Genomic DNA, 6,190 nt, shown 5'->3' with positions numbered 1-6,190 from the left:
TTACGTAACTTCAGTGGAATTTGTGAGAAAGCAAACAACAGAATGGCGGACTATTTGTTTTACCAAATCCAGTTCTCTTTGGTTTATGTTCACCTTGTTAGCAAGCAAAACCCGTCCAGTGTTTGTCCGAGGCTGCTATCAGCAGAGCGATGTGAGGAAACCAACTCACATTCCTTACATTTCTTACTGGGTAATTATTAATGTGGCATCAAATAGCACACGTTGCACTGATACGGTTGATGTGAACGGTTTCCTTCTGCTGCAGGGCCTCAAGTGTTGCTGGACATTTTTCGGCTATTATCCAAAGCACCTTTGTTCCCATGAGAACCACCTGGCACAAAACAAAAACGTAATGACTGATAATTTAGTCACATAATCAGAGTGGGAAGGCCATACAGTGTTAAATTGAGCTGATAAAGACCAAAGTACGAGAGGACCAGCTTCTTATTAAATTCTTTACAGCAAAAGAGGGGGGATACGGGGAGGCTGAGCGGAGACTCTCTCTTCTCTCTGTGGCTTCTTTGTTTCCTGGAGCGGTTCATGTAGGAGTCACCGCTCTGTGATTACAGCGATGGAAATCGAGTGGTTCCCACATCGACCCACACCTGAACCGATTCCACTTAACAGCTGCAGTGAATGTGCATGCATCCACCCTCACTGTCAGACCACACACTCAGCACAAACACAAACAGGGAATTGTGTGGACTGTAGCTAAAAATCGATCCGGCTTCAGAGGCAAACACAGATATGGATTGACCCATGCACAGTATGACTGTGCTTAAAATGTTAATGCCTTCCAATTTAGGATGTAATAAACCACAAAGATAAAATGCTTTACTGATCACATCCCTGCACGCTCTCTTTGATCTCATCTGCACCCCAACACCAGAGGAAGAACCGGGCGGCCCGGATGTCAGGTAGTAAACACTGACGCTGACGCATGCTGATGCCCAGTCGGAGGATCAGCACTTTTCCTTCCCGTTGGAGTTTCTCTGTAAATAAACTGAGTGTTTGTTGTTTGTCAGTGCTGAGAAGTAGCACGATGGGAACTACTGAAAACCAGCTGGTTCAGCCAAATTATGTCACCGTTTTACTGTACGGAGTTTACAGTCACAACAAAACAAGAAGAAACAGCAGTGAGATGTCAACGTGAGGAGATTTCCTCCTTGTATAGTTGTGACACTGCTTTCAGCTGCACAGAGAAACTGGAGAGACTGTTGTCGACAGTGGAAAAAAGAAGTTCAATGAAATCTTGTTACTGCGCTTGAGGAGAACAGAGAGTCATAAATAGTCCTCAGGGGGAATTCCAGGGACATGAATAGGAACCATCAGACCACAGATCACTTAAATATAACAGACAAAGAATGCATGAAATGGAATGATTGGTTTATTGAAGAAGTCAAGACGCATCGCTAAGTGGAGCAAATAATCCTACATATTGTTCTTTAAGCGCCATGTGGCCCCATTTAGGGACATTCAGTAATTAACAGCTAATTAGCATATTTGTTCAGTGCTTGAGGTGAATGGGGAAGCTGCTCAGTGTGACGTCATTTTCCCAGGAGAAAAGATTAGGTTAAAAAGTTACCTAAATCCAATTCAGCTCCACAGCAAACAAGCATTCCTCGTGGGCAACGTAATTAACAATCACGTTGCTTACCGCTCCTCTATGGAGCTTAAGCTGTTCTTTGACAACGCAGCCTTAAATCACAACGAGCTCAGAGCATTTTAAGGTTACCGGCAAGTAAACAACTCAAACTTTTACTGCAGAAAGCTGGGAAATATATAAACTATACACGTGAAGTATATATTTGACCTGAAGCCTAGTTTCACACAGCAAAGTCTAGAGTTAAGGTAATTTCAGTATTACAAGTGACTCTTCAAAACCCAAATTATATGTTGACATAAGGGACACAAAGACTGCTTTTTTACAGAGGATATGTTTAAATATAATGGCTTGTAGTAAAAAAAAACTCATTTACCTGTGTGTGTGTTTGTCCACCTGAAACTTCACCTCTGTGCTCCTGATCCCATGCTGGCGCTATTCCTCTCTCACGCTACTGAAGGTCACGCCACATGACTTCCAGTTTCCCAGTCTTTGATGGTGCGTGGATGAGGAGGAAACGGTCTAAACCGCTGACATGCAGGATGACTTTACACCGATCTAAATAGAAGACTAAGCTGATCTTAAGCTGCTCGTGAGGATGGTTTCAGTAGATTTACCAGTGTTTCACATAAGAAACTGGGAGAAACCACGCAGCTGAGTCCTGTTTTGCTAATTTTGACTCATCTAATAGAGCGTTCCTGTTCACCCTACAATTTCTCTGCCCTTCTGCGCATCTCTTTGTGCGCTACGAGCTCTCTCTCACGGGCCGGCGTGGTTGGACTTGTTCCTCCAGTTCCAGAAACAAAAGCCCCGCATGTGAACAAGCTCAGACCCTACAATGAAATGCCCGTGCCAGCTTCACCGGACAAACACCAACAGCGCAGTGTGTCGTGTTTACTCGCAGATAATCAGACAATAACGAGGGATTAGGCTTTGGTTTGAAAGACAGACAGCAGGAACAGAGAAAGAGGGATGAGGGGAAGGAAAATGTGAGAGGCCGAATGAGGAAGAGGTGGAAAATGAGGGCATGTGGGGGCTGTGTCAGAGTGGACTGTCTGGACAATAGTCTGAGTGTAAGTCTCCCTTCCCGAGGCCGGGCTACTGGACGGGTTCTGCGCCGTATCAAGTTACATAACTCAAACTGGAGACATCCGAGGAGGGAGAAAAGAGAGGACATTGTTCTCTGCTCCTTAACCAGAGAGGGAGCGACTCCTTTCTTCTGTCTTTGCCACGCGATGTTAGGTCGCCCAGCTGAGGGGGAGCGAAGGACGTATCTGGACTCCTTAAAGCTGGCACCGACGGGTGGGCACGCAGGAATCTCAGCTAATAAAGCTTACCTTGCCAGCCAGAGATGCACTATGTAGGGATTGGCAAGCTATTAAAGGCATTCCACCGCAAGAATGCGATGTTTTACGGTGCCCCTTTGGCCTGCCGAGTGTAATTTGAAGAAAATCAGCTGAAAAATGAAAAGAGAGGATAACCCCATCAAAGCTAGTCTAACACTTGAGCAGGTGCCACCGTACCCCTGTCATTACGTCTGGGCCCCGAAGGCATATCCAGGCTCAGATTCCACAGATACTTACTTGTAAGTCTCCCAGCTGGCTGACAGAGCGGCTTCAACAACAACAACAAGAAAAAAGCTGGAGGAGCCCAGAGGATTGGTCAAGGTGGAGTAGTCATGTGTGGTGGGAATGTTTGGAAAAATGGCAGCAGAAGAAAGAAACACAGGATAAAGAAAGAACAGGAGTGTAAGAGATCCTTAGATGGAGATATAAGGCAAAAGCAACAGACGGGGACGAGTCGAGGCCTGCTTTCAGATACTGTACCTGTCTGACCAGTCAACTAGACGAGACGACAACCCGGCCGAGACTCATTTCCTCTGCCTAAGCTCTCCTGGACAAAAACATCGCAGGAAACAGCTATGGGAGGCATGCTGCCTGTCTGGTTCTGGAGAAATAGTATTATCCGGTGTCAGGCGGCCACCAGAGTTCAGTGTGTCTGCCAGTTTGGAGCTACTTCTTATGGAAAAACACATGACATTTTTAAATTCTTTCAGTAATGATTTAGTTAGAATCTTATTTCATTGAGACAGATCTGACATCAAAAACCTAAATTCATTAAGACAGATGAAAACCAGTCTCAAATCGTGGAGTTGTTTGATCCATGAAATGTCAAATATTGATCAACATTTCAAATGTTTTGTCCACACCTCAAAAATATATAAAGAATTAGTGGTTGACTGACATGGTTTATTTCAAGGCCGATACCAGTGCCAATTATTGTTAATCAAGGAGGCTAATTTAGATAAATAAATGTGACATATTAACAGCATGTTGTAGCAGGGAACCTGTTATTCATAACAAGAACACTTTAAGATTTCTGTAATGGGATACATACAACAGCAACAGAAGTGATAGCGTCAGAGCGTCACATTATGCTAGGACGCTCTCCTCCGTGAGATTGCTAAGTTTGGTTTCTCTTCTCCTGCAGTTATGTTTTTTATTCCTCTCTGTTTTCTTAATATTTGCCTGTTCTGACACTTCTTTTGCTTACTAACGCCCACATCTTAAAGCTTTATATACTGTTTTCAAGGGACTGTTTCAGGGTAATCCGTGGCTACCTCCTTACTTAGCTGCTGGCATAACTAAGCCCTTTAGCCGTTAGCATAGCCTTAGCTACTGTTAAAGTAGCAAATTTCCTGATTTGTGGTGAAAGGTTGTACTTCTTTTTTTAGTTTTTGCAGGTTCTGTCTCCGCTAGAGAGACACCTGTCTGTTTGAGGAGATTGCTAAGACTAATTTTAGAGAGATGTTACAAGTACTCCAGATAGCGTTAGCCACAGGCCTGACAGCGTAGCGATAGCCTTAGCCTAGCATCATTAGCAAAATAAGTTCCAGTTGCACTTGTACCAACATTACTCAAAAATATATCCATCATTATATTAATACGCTGTATTATCTCATTATAGCTAACTGTGTATCCCTGCAACAAATTCAGATATTCAGACATTTTTAGTTTATCTGGGAGCTAAAAGATAAGATTGTGGTGTTTATGACATCTTCAGCAATATCTGCTTTCTTTGGAAACATGCTTTAGTTTGAAAATGTCTGTCCCGTTCTTAAAGAAATAATTTAAGTAACTGATTGCCATAATAGCTGGTGAATAATCTAACAGATGGCAACTAATCGATTGATCTTTGCAGCTCCACATAACACTGTGACCAGCAGACAGGCAGCTTAGCGCAAAGACTGGAAACGAGAGGAAACATCTAATCTGGATCTGTCCGAAGGTCACAGAATCCCCTTACCAGCACATGTAAAGCTCAGAAATTGCCATGCTATTTCTCATTTGTGTAATTGGTACCAAAACCTTTCGACAAAGCCTGGTTAGCTGTTCTCCCCTGTTTCCAGAACCTAAAGCAAACCTGAGCTGATGGTAACTTCTTCCACTGCTCTTAACTTACAGGATAAAACAAAACAATCAGTGTCAGTGAGTTTTAACCACTTTACTACCTGTGCGACTCAAATGCGACACGGACAGGTCACTTTAACTGACTGTAACCTTTAAAACCACCGTATTGATTTTGCGTAAAAGCACAGGATGTGACAGCGAAGTGAAATGCTGCCGGAGAGAACGGAGCCGACGACCGCTGCTTGTACACGCAGATATAAATACAACAATGCCCACTCACAGAGGAGGGCTTTGACTCGTGGCCTTTTGTTCCGCAACACTACAACTCTTCAGACTAAATAAAAGAGACAAGGGCTGAGCGCGCCGCACACGCACAACTCATCCCGGTGCAACACACAAAGGAGGCAACCGTCGTCGCCGATATCTAAAAGAAGGCAGGTGAGTGCGGACGCGCCTCACGGGGAGATAAGCTCGATCAATAAAAACACGAGGAAACGATAAGGCCGAGCCGAAAGCAAACGCACCACCGTCGGCTCACGAGGGAGAGGCTACATGCGTTAACGAGACAATAGTCCCGGGATGAGATGCTGCCAGAGTTAGCGGCAAGTGAGAGCGTATTTCCATGAGCTGGTGACATTTCGAGACAAAGGCCTCAGTATGGGGTCCGTCCAGCCTCCCACACTCTCAGACCTTTCTCCTCTGAAGGTCACAGGGTCTCGTCTGTCCCATGAGGATAAGACAATTGTTCAGCAGTCAGGTGGCAGGTCAGCTAACCGTGCGGTAATAAGCCGGGAAACTCGGGGGCGCAGCGGACTTTCCGACGATTAAATATTAACACAGTGCATCTACAGATCTGGCTCCTCTGGCAGCAGAAGAGATTTTTGATTGACAGGACTGAGAGTGTGGGCCACCAAGGCAGCTCCTCATTATGCCAATATCCACCCATGCTCGCTCACACTTGCACTTAAAACTCTTACACGTCATGAATCTGTGATGTTGGGTGCTTTACATTAGATATCCTGTGAAAGTCTTTGAGAAGTGGTTTCAGATTTTCTGGCGGATATCTCTGGCTAAGTTTGAGCTTCATCTGAAAACGAACACGACTGAGCAGGCGCGTCTAATTAATGCGGCTGAGAGGAGGTGCAATGTTTGTTGGGTACTCATGGGAAGAGTGCTG

This window comes from Stegastes partitus, unplaced genomic scaffold (assembly GCF_000690725.1).
Source record: "Stegastes partitus isolate 25-593 unplaced genomic scaffold, Stegastes_partitus-1.0.2 Scaffold3654, whole genome shotgun sequence".
Lineage (NCBI taxonomy): Eukaryota > Metazoa > Chordata > Actinopteri > Pomacentridae > Stegastes > Stegastes partitus.
This window is presented reverse-complemented; position numbering follows the sequence as displayed.